Source organism: Echinops telfairi, unplaced genomic scaffold (genome assembly GCF_000313985.2).
Source record: "Echinops telfairi isolate 266 unplaced genomic scaffold, ASM31398v2 ScPeMD7_20;HRSCAF=75, whole genome shotgun sequence".
Classification (NCBI taxonomy): domain Eukaryota; kingdom Metazoa; phylum Chordata; class Mammalia; order Afrosoricida; family Tenrecidae; genus Echinops; species Echinops telfairi.
Genome location: NW_022103917.1, coordinates 2892124 through 2914077, shown reverse-complemented (window position 1 = coordinate 2914077; position 21954 = coordinate 2892124). Strand labels below are relative to the sequence as shown.

General features: G+C 37.5%; 1 non-coding gene across 1 annotated transcript; it reads right to left on the bottom strand.

The window, feature by feature from the left end:
- Positions 1-21483: 21483 nt before the first annotated feature.
- On the bottom strand, positions 21484-21546 carry LOC115869066. The gene has a single exon (XR_004045973.1). It is a non-coding gene; the product is annotated as a U7 small nuclear RNA (small nuclear RNA).
- Between the last annotated feature and the right edge of the window lie 408 nt (positions 21547-21954).

Genomic DNA, 21954 nt, shown 5'->3' with positions numbered 1-21954 from the left:
TGATTCTCCTCCTGTCCCACTATCATGCTCAGTCCCCACCAGGATTTCAGCACTTCCTCTTTGTTACATTCCCCTTGATCATGCCCTACCATGTCTCACACACCCACCTCCCCACCACTTTGGGTCGCTTGTTGTTCCCTTGTCATTGGGTTTGTTAACACCTCTTCCCTTCCCCCCACCTCCCCCTCTCCCATGTCCCCCGGAACTGTCAGTCCCGTTGTTGTCTCCTCCAGATTGTTCATGCAGCCTGTCTGATCCAGACAGACCTGCGGAATTTAGGCTCTTCTAAATGTTATCCATAGTTGGGTATGATTCACGCAGTGGAATGTCTTTGCATAATCATAAAACACAAATACATATTTTTACTGTTATCCCCTGATTTGAGCCAAGATCTAGCTGCTATCAGCAATGATATTCCCTGTTCCAGGTCCTTTTCTGAATCTTCCTTGAATTTCTGGAAGCTCGCTATTAAGATACAGCTGCAATTATTTTGGAATACTCTTTAGTTCAGGTTCAAGGGAAAGAAAATTAAAAGAAGTACACAAGACCCAAAATAAAAATGAGTATATTTCACCTGAATTTCAAGAACATTTCATGAATAGATTTGATACATTGAATCCTATTGACAAAACACCAGAAAATCTGTAGGATGACATAAAGAACATACAACACAAAGAAAACAAAAGAACTGGTTGTAACATAAGAATGAAATTTTCTCTTGGTCACAGAGTACTTAAAGTAAATGAAAGAAAATATAAAGTAAGCAACAAAAACAAAAATTGAACCAAAAATTCCAAAGGGCTACTTGAGAAGACAAAGTAAACTATTATAATGACCAGCACAAAGACCTAGAGTTAGAAAATCAAAAGCCAGGAGCACACTTAGCAAATATATTACACTGAAAGAACTGCAGATAAATATTACAATACCAAGTTGCAGAACTAAAACAGTCTATTGGAAAATATTGAACAATGAAGGCAGCATAATTGAAAGAAAATTGAAGGAATACATAGAGTCACTATAAGAAACAGAACTAGTTGAAACTCAACCATTTCAAGAGATAGCATAGGATCAAAAACTGATGTTACCGAAGGGAGAAGTATAAACTATATTGAAGGTATTAGTGGAAAACACTGCTCCAGGAATTGATAGAATGCCAATTGAAATTTTTCAAAAAGCTGAGGCAACACTGAAAACTATTCACTAGTCTAACCAAGAGAAATGGAAGTCACCTGTCTGGCCAATAAACTGGAAGTGGTCTAAGAACGCACAAATTATAGAACAGCATTGTTGATTTCACATGTAAGTAGCATTTTGTTAAAGATCATTCAACACTGGTTTTGCAGCAGTGCATTTGACAAGGTGGTACCAGAAATTCAGACTGGATTCAGAAGAGGACTTGGGACACGGGAAATTATTGCTGATGTCAGATGAAGCTTGGCACAATTAGGGACTAACAAAACAATGTTTACTTATGGTTTATTGATTAAGCAATAGCATTCAAGTATATGGACTATAATAAACTATGGATAAGCCTGAGAAAATTGGAGATTCCAGAACATTTCATTGTGCTCAGGTGCAAACTGTACATGGCTCAAGAAGCAGTCATCAAATGGAACAAGGGGATACTTAACATGAGGAAAGATGTGCATATTCTTCCCCATATTTAGTCAATATGTATGGTTAGCTAAAAGTTCAGAAAGCTGGAGTATAAGAAGAACAGGGCATCAGGATTGGAAGAATGTTCATTAAAAATCTTGTTTGCTGAAATCAAAGAGTACTTGAGGCACTTGCTGATGAAGATCAAGGATTTCAGCCTTCCGTATGGATTACAACTCAATGCAAAGAGAACTGAAATCATCACAAGTGGACAAATAGGTAACATCATGATACATGGAGAAAAATTGAAATTGTCAAGGATTATAACTTGCTTAGATCCACATCAATACTCATGGAAGCATCCATCAAGAAATCAAAAGACAAATCATACTGGGTAAATCTGCTGTACAAGATTTCTTTATAATGTTGAAATGCAGTGATGCTATTTTGAGGAGTAAGGTACACCTAACACATGCCATCGTATTTTCTTGTGCCCCATATGCTAAATAAGGAAGACCGAAGAATAGAATTGTGATGCTGCCTAACAATAGTGAACGTGCCATGGACTTCCAAAAGAACAGTCAAGTCTGTCTTGGAAACAAGTACAGCTAGAATGCTCCTGAGAGGCAAAGATGACAAGATATCATCTCAAGTACTTTAGACAAGTTATCAGGAGAAACCAGTCCCAGGAGAAGGACATTGAGTTAGTTTATTTTGCCAACCTGGCTGATAAACCCATGTGGGATTAATTGAAGGGCAGAGGGATAAATGCCTCAGTGAGCCTCGCCTTTCTAGTTCTCAGGTCTCTTTTTTTGTGATGGTCGCATAAGAGTGCAGCTGCCTTAGCAGTTCCCTGCTTCAGCTTGTAAGGCTGAATTCCTGCAAGACATCCGCAAGGAGAAGTCACATGGACCTCCTACTCCGATGCAGCTGGAGCACCCGTGTGGAGACCCCTGCCAGCGCTGAGATGCTTACACATTCACTGACTCAGCTTTCTTCCTGCAGTCAGTATCATTGCGTCTGTTTTCTGAGATGGAGGAGGACTTTGTGGATTGGTGTTGGACATATGGGTTAATGGGTTAACGTTGGACTTGTAGGCTTGGGCAACACTGGGTTGGGATGTTTTCTTGATGTGCAGTTACCCTTTATATAAAACTCTCTCTTATACATGAGTTTCTGTGGATTTGTTTCTCTAAAGTATCCAGGCTAACACAGACATCATGTTTGGTCAAGTGGAGAGGCAGTGACAAAGAGGAAGGGTGTGGATGATATGGCTTGACAGAGTGACTACAACAGTGGGTTCAAATATCAGGACAATTGTGAGGATTGCGCAGGACCAGGGCATATTTAGTTATGTTTACATAGGATAGCTCTGAGTGAGAAGCGACTCGGGGGACCTGACGACTACATCAATAATAAATTAGAATCTAAAGATGGACCATTCATGATGTTATTTTTAGATGCCATTGAGTTGGTTCTAACTCATAGTGACAAATACAACAGAACGAAATACCCCCTGGTCCTGCGCCATCGTTACAATTGTTCCTATGTTTGACTCCGTTATTGCAGCCACTGTGTCAATCCATATCTTAGAGAAATATCCCTCAGTTTCTCTACCCCGGCACTTTACCAAGTATCATGTCCTTCTCCAGTGACTGGTTTCTACTGGCAAAATGTCCAAAGTAGGTAAGACAAACGCTAGCAATGCTTGCCTCTAAGAAGCATTGTGATTGTATTTCTAAGACAGATTTCTTTGTTCTTTTGGCAGTCCATAGTACTTTCAGTAGTCTTCATCAACACCATAGTTCCAATGCATGGATTCTTCTCCGGTCTTCCTTATACACTGTCCAGCTTTCACATGCATATGAAATGATACAAAATACCTTAACTTGCGTCAGATGCACTTTGGTCATCAAAGTAACATTATTGTTTTCAACACTTTAAAGAGGTCTTGTGCAGCAGATTTACCTAATGCTATTCATACTAGGCTAAACATTTGTTTACTTGGCTTTTTAAGAACTTAGATTTCTTGGATTTTCTTAAACCCAGCAATATTGCATCTCTCATCCTTCCCTTATTTTCTTTGCCATGATTCCTCTTTTGCCTACCTCTTCTACTTTTATGTGGTTACTAGAAGTGGGTCACATGTTATGTAACCAAGCCCAACAGCTGCTACATAAGAGAAAAATGTGGCTCATGTAAAGATAAACAGCCTTGGAAACTCATCCTGGCTGTTCTCTGCCCTGTAGGATTGCTATTAGTCAGATCCATCCAATGGCAGTGAGTTTGTTTCTTTTCTTTTAATGATTACGCTGGACTTCCAATAAAATGAAGTATAATTTCTCTACTTCAAAGAAGCACAATTTTTTTAAAAGAAGCACAATCGATTGGTGTTGTGTCAGAAATTTTATACTGACTCATAGTGACCATGTGTGACAGACTAATTTTGCAGGTGCCAATGGGCGTCTCCCTCCCTTGAAGTCACAGGGTAGGTTGCTATTGCCAATGTTCACTTGGGACTGAGCACTTAAATGGGGCATCACCAGAGCTCTTGTTCAATTGCTTCATACCCTTAATTTTAGATTTTCATCTTGGTTTCATTTTGCCTGGTTACCTAACATTTTCCTAAATTTTCCTAAATTACAGGGATAGACATCTTTACTGCCACTTATTGATTCCAACTCATAATGACCCTATATAGAGTTTGTAAAGTTGTAAATTTTTACCAGGGTGGATGGCCTCTTTTTCCTTCCGAGGAGCATCTGGAGGGTTGGGCATGCCATTCTAGGGATTAGCAGTCCAACATTTACCAACACTGCTACCAGGACTCCTTATGGGCATCTTTAAGGAGCTTTTATTCTGTCTGCCACAAATCCTAATATTCACAAATATTTTTCAATGCAATAGGTATTATCCAATAAAAAGTAAATACATAAGGAACCACAAATAAGAATAAGTACAAACAAATAAATGAAATGAACTAAAAATAAAATCAGACTATAAAATAACTGATTGTTGTCTTTTTTAGAAATAAATATGAGCTCAAGGAAATTCAAAGATGCTGAATCCCCAAAAGAAAATCTCCAAGACATATTATAAATAACTTTTCAAAAAACAGAGACAAGGAAATAATACTGAAAGTAACTCAGACAAAAATGAAAACTACCTACAAAGACAAAGCCAAAAGACTAAATTCTGATTTCCTTGCAGATACCATGCAGGCAGGCAAGATATGTGGTATGGCCTATGTGAAAATGTTAAAGAAAAAGAAATAAAAAGGCTAATCATTAAATATATACCAACTAAAACTCCCCCTAAAATACAATAGCTAAATTAGGACAATTCCAGATAGACAGAGTTAAAACAATTTGCAAAAACCAGATGCCCTTTACAAGAAATACTAAATGGAGTCCTGAAAGTGAACCAACGTTACACAACAACCTGTGATTAATTAATATACCACACAATCCAGAAATTAACCAGCTATGGAATAATCAAAAGTAAAATTTATTGACAAAATTGAAAATAGGCAAGATGAAATATGAACTTGTAAATGAAGCCAATTATAAACTACAAAGAGAAAATAGTGTAGTTAGACAACTTAGAAATGGAGAGTAAATCAAGTTGATTTAAATATAGGAGAGACTGATAAACTTAGGAAGAAAATAAATTAATATTAAAGGATAACGTCAAAGAAAATTATTAAGCCTCCTCCAATCAAAAGCAAGGGAAATCACAAAGATCTAGTAAACACAACAGCAGTAAGGAAGGAATTACAAGAAAAGGAACTCTCAAATAACAGGAAATCCGCACAGAGAATTTTGTGAAACAAAGAAACCAGCAGCACCACACACAGAGGAACAAAATAATAAATTCATACCTTAGATAATTGCACTGAATGTCAATTGATTAAATGCACTAGACAAGACACAGAGATAAATTCAATGGATAAGAAAACAGGACCCAATAATATGGTGCCTACAAGGGACCCACCTTCGACATAAAGCCATAAAGACAAAAAATAGTTTAAAAATTAAAGGTGGAAAAATGCCAAGGTGCTTCAAAATTTACATTATCTTTTAGTTCCTAATTTTCTACAAACTTTTTGAATCAACCTTAAAATTCAGAAGCTGGAGTGACAATATTAATTTCTGATAAAATATATATGGGAATACAATTATTTTTATTACTCTAGGAATTAAAGAGATTTGGAAATAAATAAATACATATATCTCTTATTCTTAATGTTTTGCTTTTTAAAGTTAATTTTTTCATAAAATGCATTTACTTAGTAGGTTTATTATTGTTATTTAAACATAAATTGATCGATGTTAAAACATTTCCATTTTCATTTTCAAATATTGAACAGATGTTTCAATATTCTCAATTTTAGTGTTAAATATTTTATTTTGAGACTCTTTCATCATGTAAATAGATAGTTATTATAGTTTTGCCCTCTTGTTCAATTGACCATTTATCCTTTTGTAATTTCCTTTCTTTTCTCTGAAGATGATGTTTGCTTAAATTTATGTCTTATTATTAAACTGATGATTTAAAAACAAAAGTCCTCACAACTGGACCAATAAGCTACATCATGATAAAAGAAGAAAAGCATTAATTTGTTATGAATTTCATTTCACTTGAATTTTTACTCATCGCCCATGGAAGTAGTAAACAAACAAAAATCAGCACTCAATAACTCAAAAAAAAAGAAAGATATTGAAAGACATTACATTGGGCATATCTTCAGAAGCTAGTGAATGTTGCACTGTGAATAGGAAAAGCGAGAACAAATGACACGTTTCAGTTATGGTGTAGGCCAAGAATATTGAATGTAATGTGGACTTCCAAAAGAAGTACACAGAGAATGCCTCTTAGAAACAAAGATGGTAAGATTCTGTCGCATGTATTTTGTGCATCTTATCAAGGGGGACCAGGCCCTGGAAAAGGTATAATACTTGAAATAGTAGAGAGTCCGTGAAAAAGAGGAAAGCATTCACCAAGATACATTGGCACAGGAGCTGCAACAGTGGGTAAAACATCGCAACAGTTTTGAGGAAGGTCCAGGACCAGGTGATATTTTCTTCTGTTGTACAGAGGGTCTTTATTACCTTTCTGAAGTCCAAATATTACAGTGTTGATCTCCTGCTTCGAAGCCTTGAGTGATTCTCTGGTGCTTGCAAAATGATACACAATCACCAAATGCTGACATTCAAAGCCTTCATTATGTGGCGTAGACTCAAATGTTCATCTTATCTCCCTCTATTGCCATGAGATAATATCTGACACCTAGCCATGCATGGAAAAACAAATTGAATGGTGTTATTCCTCTGTCTCATGCTTACCCTCTTAAAACATAATTAGTTTTGTGTTCAACTGGATTAACTAATTATACTAAAGCTCACTTGAAAGAGGTGTAAATGTGAGAATAGCTCTGATATATAGCTGTAATGAAGGCCATCAATCCAACTTCCAATATGAAAGTGTGCCCTGCACACACTCAAATAATGGCTGTGATCTAGACCTTTCAGATGGAAAATTCAATATTATACTCATATTCTCCAAACCCATCATCTATTATATGAAATTTGTTTTATGAGCTGTTTTGACATATGTTCACGTACCTTCGTATCTAATAAGGGCATCATGCTTGGCAAGCAATTATGGTCATATTTTTTTCTGGTCAGGATCTGCTAATATGTGCATTAATAGGAAGGCAAGTCATAATGATGAGAGGAGTCCAGGGCCTTGAGGGGGTCTATTGGAGAGCCAAGTTCAAGGCTGAGTGAAATTAAAACAACAGCAGTGAAAGTCTGATGGATAGGATGTTGACACATCAATTAACACATTTTGTCTTGCTATTTGTTTTACGTAGCTAACATATTAGATGGGGAAATATTTTGGTTTGATTTTTGTTCACTGTATTTGCATATCACAAATATTGATTATAATTTGGAAATTTTTGTTAGTTTTCCAACAGCACGTTTTAACTTCATTTATTCTGATACTAATTATTGTTATAGAGAAGTGTTGTTTTAAAATATAATTCAACATTATACATCCAATTTGAATAGGGAAAGTGCAAAGTTGTTGGTTTTGTTGTTGTTTTTCTATTTTGACTCCATCATTAATAAAATTTCAATTAGAAAATTATCAGTAAATCCTAAATTTGATTGATTGTTAAGGATGTTTTCACTATTTGAGAATAATGAAGTATCTGTTGCATGCCTTTGGTATGAAACCATTTAGAATTTGAAGATATTGCCTGCAAAACAATTTTAAAAAAAGAAATGCAGCTGCATTCATCCATAATTAAAGATCATTATGAATGATCTCTTCCTTGAGAAAGTGTACTTTAAATTAGTTATTTCCCTAACAGATCCATTTGGCGCTAAATTGTATCTAGTTATTATTATCCTGGTGCATTTATAAAACCTAAAATATATTCAGTTGAACATTTCAATACGTTTTCTATTCTAATGGATTATTTATGCGGTGTATCAAAGTAGATCATTTTATCCCAAAGTGATCTTTTTAGGATGATTAAATGTTCTTTTGTGAAATCAAAATAAAGGAAATCTCAGTCAACCTGAAAGATGTCAGAATCTTTGGACAACCATTGAAGACCAGTTGAACTGAATTGCTTTTTTTGTTTTTTTTCTTTATAAATTTTTTGAAATGAATTTCTTACAGACAAATTCACATAGATACCTAACCCCTATTAGCATGATTTTCTTGGGGTATATTCTCATTTTCAAACCCCATATCCACTTAATTGTCAAATTCTGCATCAACTTCTGATCCTATAAAGCTGTTTGTGCCATGAGGTCTACACTCAAGAGCTCATGGACTAGAGAAGTTATACTTAATCTTAACTGCATATTAGCATCATCTGAGCGCTTTTAAAAATCCCAGTAGCCTTATCTGTACCTATGTACATCCTGTGGTGTAGCTGGATTTGTAATGTAGAATTGGGATCATGATAGTGGGGGGGGGCATTAAAGAACTAGAGGAAAGTTGTATGTTTCATCGGTGCTATACTGCACCCTGACTGGCTCATCTCTTCCCGCAACCCTTCTGTAAGGGGTTGTCCAGTTGCCTACAGATGTAGTTTGTGTCTACACTCTGCACTCCCCCTCATTCACAATGATATGATTTTTTGTTCTTTGATGTTGGATACCTGATACTATAGACACCTTGTGATCACACAGGCTGGTGTGCTTCATCCATGTTGGGTTTGTTGCTTCTCAGCTAGATGCCACTTGTTTGTCTTCAAACCTTTAAGACTCCAGATGCTATATCTTTTGATAGCTGGGCAACATCAGTTTTCATCACCACATTTACTTGTGCACCTGTTTTGTCTTCAGCAATCATTTCAGGAAGGTGAGCACCACAGAATTCCAGTTTAATAGAACAAAGTGTTCTTGTGCTGAAGGAGTACTTGCGTAGAGGCCCAATGTCCTTAATACTAAACCTATAAATATATACACATAGATCTATTTCCCCATCATCATATATAAATATATTTGCATATGTACATACTTCTATTTAGACTTCAATAAATGCCCTTTGCCTCCTAGTTCTTTACTCTATTTCCTTTTGCTTTCCTCTTGTCCCACTATCTGTTCAGCCTTCATTTGGGTTTCAGTAATTCCCATCGGTTACATTGCCCTTGATCAAGCCCTACCAGCCCTCGTACACCCTCCTCGCCATTGATTTTGTATCACTTGTTGTTCTCTTGTCCCTGGGTTTCTTAACACCCATTTCCTTTCCCCTGCCTCCCTGTCTCCCATTCTGCCCCCACCACCACAGAATCATGGGTCCCTTTGTTTTCTCCTCCAGATTGTTTATCCTGCCTATCTTATCAAGATAGACCTGCAGAGATAATAATGTGCACACAAACATAAAAGAAGACACTGGTACAGATAAGAGCTGAAAACATGGGGAATTCAGGACAGATAAACCCTTCAGGACCAATAATGAGAGTAGCAATACTAGGAGGGTAAGGGAAAGGTGGGAGAGAAAGGGGAAACCGGTCACAATAATCTACATATAACACCCTCCCTGGGGAACAGACAACAGAAAAGTGGGTGAAAGGAGACATCAGACAGTGTAAGAAATGAAAAATAATAATAATTTATAAATATCAAGGGTTCATGAGGGAGGAAGGGTTGGGGATGGAGGAGAAAAAATGAGGAGCTGATAACAAGGGCTCAAGTCGAAAGCAAATGTTTTGAGAATGATGATGGCAATAAATGTACAAATGTGCTTGACATAATGGATGTATGTATGGGTTGTGATAAGAGTTGTATGAGCCCCCAATAAAATGATTTTTTTTAAAAAATCCCAAATGCCAAGAATGCACTCCAGAACAATTAAATCAGAATGTTTGTGATGAGAGAATACCCAAGCATCAGAATTTTTTTTTAAGCATGCCAAGTTCCCGCAGTGTGTTTTCAATGTTGCGATTGGTGATTGGCTAGATCATTTATTCTCAAACATCAAAAGCATATCTATATCACCTGGAGAGTTTGATGGAGCAATAGATTACTGGGCACCCCTTAGGAAGTTTCTGATTCAGTACATCTGGGTGGGCCTTTAGAATTTGCATTTTTAACAAATTTCTGTTATTTAAACAAATGGTTTTCAATTTTTAATGAAAATTAGAATGACTTGGGCAGCTGAAAAAGCAACAACAAAACCCTACAACTTGGACAGTACCTGCAGAGACTGTGAATTAATTGATCAATGGCAGAGTCACCAATATATTTTAAAAGTGATTTGAACATATCTACAGTTTTCAGAACATGCTTTATGTGAACCAAAGACTTTGGCTTGATTATAAATTTGAATTACCTAGTAAAATTTATAAAACTCCGATGTCTATGTTATGCAAATGAATTTAAAATATTTTTAATTGCTCCCCAGGTGATTCTAATAAGTGCATAAGATTTTGAACATGCTACAAGGATAAAGACACATGCATACATGCATAGGAAATAATGTAATATAGTTTAATGAGGATAAGAGTGGTGGTAGTGGTGTTGATGCAGTTGGTAAGTGCCATTGAGTCGATTAAGAGTCATTGGGGAGTGCGGAGTGGAGACCCAAAGCCCATCTATAGGTAATTGAACAACCCATTACAGAAGGGGAGGAGAAGAGCCCATCATGGTGCAGGATGACACCGCTGAAGCATACAACTTTCCTCTAGTTCTTTAATGCTTCTCCCCCCCACTATCATGAACCCAATTCTACCTTACAAATCTGGCTAGACCAGAGCATGTACACGGGTACAGATAAGACCTGGAAACAGGGAATCCAGGACAGATAAATCCCTCAGACCAATGTTGAGAGTAGCCATACCAGGAAGTTAACAGGAAGGTGGGGGGAGAAAGAGGGAACTGATCACAATGATCTATCTATAAACTCCTCCCAAGGGGATGGACAACAGAAAAGTGGGTAAAGGGAGACATTGGTCAGGGTAAGACATGAAATAATAATAATACTTTATAAATTATCAAGGGTTTGTGAGGGTGGGGGAGTGGGGAGGGAGGGGCAAAACTGAGGAGCTGATACCAAAGGCTCAAGTAGAAAACAAATGTTTTGAGAATGATGATAGCAGCAAATGTACAAATGTGCTTGATACAATGGATGGATGTATGAATTGTGATGAGAGTTGTATGATCCCCCCAATAAAATGATTTTTAAAAAAAGAAGACTCATTGGGACCCCGTGTCCAACATAAGGAAATACTGCCTGGTCTTTGCCATCTTCACCATCTTTAGGTTTGAGCCCATTGTTGACAGCAATTGTGTCAATAGTGGCAGCGTTTGAAAAATCACCATGGTAGATAAGATCTCTCAAAAAAGAGGATGCACTTCAAATTAATCTTGGCAAAATTAGCCAAATTAGAAGAACTGTAGGTCCACTTACCAACCCACCATAAAACATTTAGCTTATAATATGCGACATCACCTCAACTTTTGTTTCTCCAACAGTTTTATTGGCATATAATTTACGTATCATGGAAGTGAATAGTTCAATCATTCAAACATATCAAGGGGTGATTATAAATCACCTCCTCTTCCATCCTAGTGTATTCCAACCCCTCATGGTTGATTTGCCCCCAAAGTGAGCTTTTCAATCATAATCAGCTCCAGTACTCCCTACCCCTAGAGCCTTCATTATACTCCCAAACTGCCTTTTCCCTCCTTATCACCCACCCCCCACCCCAATTCCCTGTAATGCCTTGTATCAGTTATTATCATTGTACATCTACTCCTCCTGTGATTCACAGCTGGGAACCCCCACAGAAAACAATGAAAAACAAATCGCACTAAGGTGGTAATGATAAGCTCGCATTAGTGTAAAGCTAAAAACACAAATAATCCATGAGAAGTCAGAGAAGTTTTTGTCATGGAACAGCTAAGATACTTGCCCCCAGAACAAAGTCAGGATATGCGTATTGAGATGTTAACTAGCCAAGTATGGAGTTTTATCCAGCACTTTCAAGGGTACAGTGGTCTCTGCCTGCCAATAGGGCTGCTCAGGACTCCTGCCTGGGGCTATAGCAGATGTGCCATGGGCGCTCAAGGTCTGACTGTACTTTGTCATTAGGTTTGGGGCTCCCACTGTCCCCCATAGCCTTCACAATTTTAGCTCTGACACTTTTCTTCACCATATTCGAGTTTTGTAATTGTCATCTTTGGATCACACTCCCTGGTGTGCTTCCTCTGTGTGGATTTTGTTGATCCCTTGTTAGATGGCTGCTTGTTGGAATATAAGCTTTCTAGAGCTCAGTCGCTATTTTGATTGATAACCAGGCACCGTCTATTTTCTTCACCACCTTTTGCTGCAGCACCCTTATCTTCAGTGATTATGATGTAAGACCTAATTTTTCTTAAGTTGGGTCAAGGATTTAGTGCGAGCCCAGATCTCCATCCTGGATCTATGCTCTTTAAAAAGAAAAAAAAATTATAGTGTAACTTGGTCCACTTACCAACCCACCATAAAACATTTAGCTTATAATATGCGACATCACCTCAACTTTTGTTTCTCCAACAGTTTTATTGGCATATAATTTACGTATCATGGAAGTGAATAGTTCAATCATTGTAACATGTAAAATCATTCCATAGTTCAATCATATCAAACATGATTGTACCATTTCTTCCATAATAAATCTCCAAACATTTCTTTCCTAGGCTTCTTGATGTCCTTTCCTTGTTATTTAAACTAAACTCAGAGCCATCAAGTCTATTGCAGTTCGTAGTGGCCCTATCTTTATAGATTTTCCATGCCTTCTGTAAATGTTTATGGTAGGGTAGCAGACAGCCTCATCTTTTTCCTTCCAAGTGGGTTTGAACCACTTACATTGTGGATAGCAGGCCAACCTTTACACCACAAAGGCACAAGGGCTCATCTAAGGATGAAAATTTGCATTTATAAGACTCATGGACCTTCTTAGTACAGCTGGTAGAAAAGAGCCATGTGGACATCTTTGTTTAACTTTTAAAACAACAAAAACAAAGCATAATATAAGGGAACATAAATGCTTTATGCAATCTGATGAGCTCATCTGAGTGGGGCACGTAGACCCGCCCAAACTAATCCCAATTGCACCAGGTTGTTTCTGACTCAAAGTGACCCTATAGCACAGAGTAGATCTATCCTATGGTGTTTCTAATGTTGTGAAACACCTTTCTCCACCGATTTGAATCATTAACCTTTCAGTTGATACCAAGCTTTAAACCACTGTGCAATCAGGTCATCTGCAGGTAGATGATGAAGGCTGATCATGCTAGTGGGACAAGAGGAGAGTAAAAGGAAAGAGAGGAAAGAAAGAGGAAGCAAAGGACATTTATAGGGGTCTAAATACAGGCTTGTACATATATATCCATAGGGAAATAGATCTATGTGCATATACCTATGTGTTAAGTATTAAGGCAGAAGACAGACATTGGGCCTCTACTCAAGCACTCCCTCCGTGTAAGAACACTTTGTTCTAATAACCCAGGTTTTGATGATGCTCATCTTCCTGACACAATCTCTAAAGACAAAATGGGTGCATAAGCAAATGTGGTGAAGAAAACTGATGTTTCCCAGCTATCAAAAGATATAGTATCTGGGGTCTAAAATGCGTTCATCTAGATCTGAAACAACTAAGCCCACATGGAAGAAGCAGACACCAGCCTATGTGATCATGAGGAGTTGATTGGTTCAGGTATCCAGCATCGAAGACCCAGAACAAAAAAATCATATCAATGTGAATGAGGGGGAGTGGAGAATGGTGACCCAAACCCCATCTGTGTACAATTGAAAATCCCCTTACCAAAGGGTCATAAGGAAGAGATGAGCCAGTCAGGGTGCAATATAGTATAGCACCGATGAAGCATGCAACTTTCCTATAGTTCTTTAATGCCCCCCCCCCATTATCATGACCCTAATTCTACCTTAAAAATCCAACTAGAACTGAGCATGTACATTGGCACAAATAAGAGCTTGCAACACAGGGAATCCAGAAGAGATTTACCACCACCACCCCCCAACAGGAATGAGAGTAGTGATAACAGGAGGGTGGGGAGAAGGTGAAGGGTGGGGTGGGTGGTGGAAAACCTATCACAATGATCAACATATAACCACCTCCCCCCCAAGGGGGATGTACAACCAAAAAGTGGGTAAAGGGAGACAGCGGACGTTGTAAGATATGAAAATAATAATAATTTATAATCTGTAAAGAGTTCATGAGAGAGGGAGATGGGAGGGAGGTAAAAATGAGGAGCTGATATGAAGGGCTCAAGAAGAAAGAAAGTATTTTGAATATGATGATGGTAACATATGTACAAAAGTGCTTAACACCATGGATATATGTGTGGATTGTGATCAGAGCAGTAAAAGCCCCCAATACAGTGATGTAAAAGAAAAAAAAAGGTAAAAATAAGGGTTTGAGTCTTACTAGTGCTTCAGTTTTTATTTTAATCTTTTTATTTGTGAATTGGGTGAACATTTAGAGACGTCTGTTTGTTTCACATTCAACAGTTCATACATATATTTTTAAAAATCTTATTCCTTGCAATCTCCACAATGAAACATCAATGATCCTAATTCCTACATGTATTTCCCATTTCAATTCCTCCTCCTTCCTAGCCTTTCTGAACTTTGTCCTGGGATAAATATTACCCTTCTGATCTCAAATGGCTAATTATTCTATGGTGTGCATACTAATATTATTGTTCCCCATGTAAAGCGGTGTAATGTTTGGCTGGAAAGTGAGGCACAGGGGTGAGTTCACTTTCAGACTTCCATGTGACTAACAGCCATAGTCTTCAGAATTACACCAATTTCTACCCAACCTGTAAGCCTGGTCCTTTGTACAATCTTGAGTTTTGTTGTACTTTTTTCTCCATCTATAAAGGATCTTCTAATGTGATCCCTTGGAGGAACGTTGGTAGTTGTAGTTAGACACCATCACACGTCTTCAGGTTTATATTAAGGTTTATGTGGTTGTTCATCCATTGGACAGATTGTTTCCTCGCATCTTCCGTTGCATGCTTTTCTTTCCTACAGACCAAGAGCCATGCTTCAATTTTCATTTATCTGTTTTTCCTTTTGTTATTACTTTTAGTTTTCATGAACATTTTCCTGTTCATATAAATTTAAAGTACAATTTACCCACATCTATACATTCATTATTAATGCTTTGTTTATTGCTATTATTTTTGTCACTTTTCTCACTCAATGCTGACTCATAGCAACCTCTTGCGGGCTTCTGAGACTGTTCCTGATTACAGGAGTAGAACACCCAGTCTTTCTTCAGAGGAGTTGTTGGTAGTTTTGAACTGCTGACCATGTTAATAGCAACCCAGAATCTAACTGAGTCATTATTTATTTCCTTTTATTGTTAGAGCCCTGATTTTCTTTATAAACAAGTATCCATTTTGTTAATTGAACCTAAGTAAATACTACATTGTCTAATAAATTCTTGTTCATATTTACTTATCATTATTTTAAAGTGCTTCATTTTCAACCTCTATCATTTTTATATGTTATGTTTGCGTTTAAGATTTACCAACATACAAAATTTCAATAATACGACTTCACAGATCTCAGTTCAGGAAGCACAACACCATCCTAATCCCAGAAGCCTTTTTCTGAAAGGAACTCACTCTCTTCACTATTTATAGCATCAGAAAATAGTTTGACTAGTTATGAGCTCACATCTACATACTCATATAGTAAATATGACCCCCACAACGTGGTCGTCTGATACAACCAAATTGCCTTTTGTAGTTATGTTTGCCATTGCTTGTATAGAATTACAAATGGAGATAGTAGGACAAATCGTTTGGACAGCCTACTGTTGATGAGCATTTAGGCAGTTTTCCATTTGTTCTAGTAGCTCTAATTTCGACGGTGTGCTCCATGTCTTTTGGTGAACCCATGCATGCTCTTGTCTTTGGTGTAAAAACCACAATTGGAATGGCTGGGCAGCAGTGCATGCATATGGTCAACTTTACTTGATATAAGCAAGCAGTTTTCCAACTTCACATTCTTTGATGAAAATTTAACAAAATTCGAAATAACTTATGAAGGGGGAAAAGGTTAAATGAATGCTCACTGTTTGGTAAATAGAAGAGAACATACTTAAAAATACCTCAGGTCAAGGCGGAAATCAGCATTGAATTTATAAAATATCTCAGAGAACTTTATGATAGCACTTTAGCAGTTCCTGTGCCATCCAGGTAAGGCCCTAACAGGAAAATTTATTATCTTCATCATCAAGAAAAGCTAATAAGGCAAAACTTAATGTTTTTTATTTAAATTCCTAAATGATACTGAAATATTCTAGTGATTTCTATTTTATTCCAGCGATATCTTGGCATGTTAATAATCCTTTGTAAAATTAGTTTTAGAATATTCTTAATCCTAGAGTGAATGCAATCATAAGCTCAAATAAAAATTGCCATAAATATGGAGAAGCAAACTGTTTTCTCCATTTAAGACAGAATGACTGTCTCTGTGTCATTAATAAGAATTCACAAATTCAGTTTTATCTTTAGCTTTAGACTTACCTGTGAAGATGAATGTGTGCATACCTGTGGTCAGATTGTAAATATATATATATATGTATATGTGTGTATATATAATGAAATATAACCATGTATGCATTCATACACACACAGACATATTTGAGCAAGCTTCAAAAAGTTTTTTCCATTTAACTAACACATTCTTTCTAAGTGCTCTAGCGTTTGTGCCAGTGCTGTCACCCTGCAGGACAGAGGGCAGGACTCGCTAGTAGATTTTAGGCTGTGAATATTTACAGGAACACACCGCGTAATCTTTCTCCTGCCAAACTGTGATTGCGCTTGCTACCCCCTTCTTTTGGTAAGCAGGCCAACACAACCCACTAAAGTGCTGGAGTTCTTTATCCCATGTATATAGCATGATGTATATATTGACATTTGGTTTTACAAATTTGTGACCCCTATAAACAAATGGCTTCACTTTTAAGTTTTATGGCAAAATATATTATCCACAAAGTATTATGATCATAATTTTCATTCTACTTAAATTGAGAAGTCATACTCCTAACAATTATCACAACAAAAGTAAAATTCTAACCACAAACTGTGAAAATATATTCACAAGCTGAAAATATGTAAGAGTTCATATGAAACCTTAAGGAAAGGGTTTTAAAGACAGAAAGCTTTGTAAAATAAAAACTGTTTTATTGTGGAGGTCAATACATATTTGGAGTTAAAACTGAGTGGTCATCAGGAAAGGAAAGCAAGTCTATACTGGATAGCTTTACAACCTGTTGTGTGTGGGGAATGTGAAAATTGCTGACAATATCAAGTTTTAATAGCACATAAAATATTAAATTCTTTGCCATCACATCAAATAGAATTGCCCCTGTGAGTTTCTCAGGCTGTCAATCTTTAAAGGAGCAGGACAGTTCTTCTTTCTCTCTCAGAGTGGCAGGTGGTTTCTAATGACTGACTTTGCAGTTACCAGCCCAGCGTGTAAGCCCCTACCCCACCAGGACTCCATAATTACACCGACACGGTGCTAAGTTGTGTTGCTGGGTGCCATCTCATATATTCAAACCTTTGTACTGCAGCATGGAACACTGGCTGCTCTTGAACCATCCTCCCAATTGTTATGTTTGTGTCCACCCGTCACATTGAGGGCCTTTTCATTACCAAGCATAATGTATTTTTCCAGGGACTGGTCTCTTCTGATAACACATCCAAAGTAAGTGTGATGAAGTCTGCTCATCCTCTTTTCTACAGAGTGTGATGGCTGTATTTCTTCCAAGACAGATTTGCTTGTTCTTTGGTCAGTCCTTGGTACTTCCCGTACTCTTCTGTAGCACTGTACTTCAAAGGCATTCATTTTGGAGTTGGTTTACTTTCTAATTGTTCGACTTTCACATGTGCAGTGTTAATAAATCCCAACACCATGCCCCCATCTGCCATTAAACCATATAGCATTTCAAAGGCTGTACATTTTTACAGGATCAGATAAGTTTATCTAACTTCCTCGGAGTGGCTGGTAGGTTTGAACCACTGACCTCATGATTATGAGTCCAACATTACCCAACAGCTCTACAAGTGCTAATAAGAATTCACAAATTCAGTTTTATCTTTAGCTTTAGACTTACCTGTGAAGATAAATGTGTGCATACCTGTGGTCAGATAGTAAATATATATATATATATATATGTATATATAATTACATATACACATGTATGCGTTTGTACACACATAGACATGTGAGCAAGCTTCAAAAATTTTGTAGAAAAATGGAATTTAAAGGTAATGGATTTTTATATCAACCTTTGAACCCCCTTCCTGCGTGTGTGTGTGTGTGTGTGTGTGTGTGTGTGCGTGTGTGTGTAATTAATTAAAATCACCTGGAGGGCTAGTCCATATACGGATTGCTTTAACTGTTTATGACATCCAGAATCTTCATACTAGATATATACTCTCTTTTTTATTATTCTATGCATTTCAAATTGCACATCACAACTCATCAAATAAAAGAAAAATGACCTGCCAAGCAAATGCTTCCAGAGAAGGTAGGTACCACAGCAACAGAACAACACATAGAGCTGAAAGAGAAGAGCACTAATGGAGACTAAGAGGAACCTTTATATTTATAGGACTTAAAATGCAATAAAGCAACAAAAGGCATGAAAGGATATGCTTATTAAGCAAATTTCAAATGGGTAAAGACAAATATACTAGAAATTTAATGAGAACACAACAATACATAATGAGAGTAGATTTTTAAAATAACTCTCATAGAAATAATACACCCAAAAACTGAGGCTATGTTATGTGCTGAATAATCACTTATTTTTTAAGTAGCTATGCAACAAGGGTCACTAGGTCTTGCAAACTGTTAGCCTTTGACTACTAATGTGGAAATTAGGGGTTCATACCCAAACAAATGCACTGTGGGAAAAGGCCTGGTGGTCAGTTTCTATAAAGATATAGCCACGAAAGCCTTATTCTATTTCTGCTCATAAAAGTAGAATCAACTTGATCGCCATGGGTAAAGTTGGTTTGGGGGTTTGTTTGTTTGTTTGTAACAGTAATAAGCGTCCTGGTGTGATAGTGGGTTATACATTGGGCCATGTCATGCCAGTCATTGTCATAAATATCAATCCAGAGTTACATCCTAGATTCCATGTCTTTCCTGAGATTTTTTGTATTTGAATCATCTTCCAATTATTTAGGCTACCCTTTAATCTTTCTGGAAGAGTTTCCTTTGTTGTCTTTAAATTAGACAGAATAAATGTTTATAGCTTAATATCATTTCTCCAGGGAACAGACCCCTGAATATACGTCTAAAGTGGTTGTTTTTTCAGGCACCCATTCACATTCAAAGACGGTAAACTGTCTGAATATGTCATGGTGTAGAAGAACCTTATGTAGAATTGCTCGGGGGATTCTGGTGCGATGAGCCTATTGAAGGTGAAGCTGTGGAGATGAGGTACACCTTGCTAGCAACGAATTTAAATAGGATGGGCTTCCATGATTATTTCTGACAGAATTAGATAAAGCTGAAACCTCAAATTCTTCCTTCAAGGCATGTAATAAAACTAGGGCCATTATCTGACCCCGTTGACACACTTTTTGTATGAGATTTAAACTTGCTGAAAACAACCTTAAAGCATGATGCAGTGTTCGAAGTATACATAGTGGGGGATTAGGCAAATGATAAGAACTGAATAATAATTAAAAGCATCATACTTGGTTAGAGGCAGAGAACTGGGGTAGCACCAAACTACTCCGAAATTATCATAGGCTTGCTACTTTCTCAAAGCTGTTTTTCCCCTTGCAAGAAAAAAAATTAATATTACCCCTATATACCTCTTACTTATTATTAGGCATATATGATTGGAAGGTTGTCTTTTTGAAGAAGCAGAGATTGAGATGGAATGTAGCATGTGGGATGTTTCTAAAAAAATCAATCCCTGGGTGTGTGGGGGGTGGGGGAGGGGATGGGGGGGAGAGAAAGCACTGGGCAAAGGAACACGTCAAGCTGGGATGCAGGCCACAGCCAACTGGAGCCAACCTCTAGAGGAGTTCTGGAGCCAAGATGACCAGATCATTACCATTCTGCCTCAATCAGACATTAACTGTGGGCTACCCGAAGAAGAGGACATAACCTTGGGTGAGGCATATATCTGCAGCTGAAGAATTTCTGAAAGAGTTGTGTGCACAGAAGACTGCTGATATTTCCAATAGCTGACTTCGCAACACCTTCTTGCATGGAGATCTGAGGAGTGCATGTATGTGCTTCTCATGGTCCCCAACTGGTGTTTCTGAGATTGCCTTCAGTTACATTCCAGGAGCAGTTTATCCAGGAGGCTGGTGGATCTCTCTTCTAGAGGCAGTTTGAGGAGGAATGTTTGTGATAGAAAATACAACTCCCAGTCCTCTAGCTCCTCTCAGGGTTGCAGTTGATACTGATTGTTCCCTTCCTCATTTCTGCATTCTGGAATTCTCCCACATTGAAAAGCTACTCCTCCAGTAATAGTGATACCATTCCTTCCTTCTTCAGATCAAAGGCAATTGTCCCTAGCCTACTAGTGGCACCTCTCCCTGTATGCTGGCCCTTCGCACAGAAGCCGGGAGTGCCCAGTCGATCAGTAGTCACATCTTACGACTTAAAATGTTGCACCTGCTGAGTCCTCTGATAAAAATGGTCTCCATTGGTTCATATTAAACATGATCTTCATTTTGGGACAGGGCTTATAACCATTAAATTCCAGGTCTAAAGATCAGCAGCACACATTTTTTCAGGTGATTCACTGGGAATGAAGATCAGCAGAAGTACTCCTGGTTCCGTTCCTTGGTTTCTAGACCAATATATTCTTCCTATAAGGTTGGCCAGCACTGTATGCATGTCTTCTATGGAAATCTATTCAGTAAAGTATCACTTCTCCTGGGGCATTCAAGTTATGCCTTTAAGTCATTATGCAGTGCTCCAGAAGGCCAGAGCTTTTGGAAATTGTCCACTCCAGTTATTTGCTGTAAAGCAAGTCTGTTTATTTCATAAAATGTTGCAGGGGATCCCATGCAGGTGGACCAAACACTGCATAAGCTCTCAAAGTCTGAGGCATTATGGAAAGATTTTGTACCATAATCGCTGGAGACTGTTTTGTGGCTCTCTTTGTGAGTCTTACCAGAAGAACTGATGTGTATTACATCATTAACATAACAAAACCTCTAATAACAAATCATAGTTGGGATTATAATCACAGGCATAAAATCCAGTAACAATACACTGGATCAATTCCAACTCATAATGACCCTCTACAGGATTTGACCCTCTATAGGGTTTCTAAGACCATAGATATATTTTTGGGGGGGTGTTCCAGAAAAAACCCTGAAAACCTGCAAGACAAATTCTAAAAGAGCTGTAACACTGACCATAGATAGTTATAAGGGCAGATAGTTCTGGGTGGGATAGAATTATTGTCCTTATGTTTAACCACCCAATAGGGAATCATTGACACAACCAGGGCTCAGGTCAAAGCATTAGTATTTATAGCACGTATTTGGAGGGACACAGTTCAATTCACAACAGCAGCTAATGGCATCAATAAAGGCAATGATATATTTTATAAGTGTATTTTTAATATTTTAAAGATCTTATTTTTACTAAAATTATGTCTTTCTTAACCAACAACTATATTCTCATGGAAGAGTTTGATGTGATCAGTTCACTGAGAATTGAATATAAATGTTAGAGTTTGGTTCATATGGTGCAATGGTACATATGGTTTTGTAAAACATGATATTCATCCAGAATTTAATTCTAGAATAGTGTTCCATT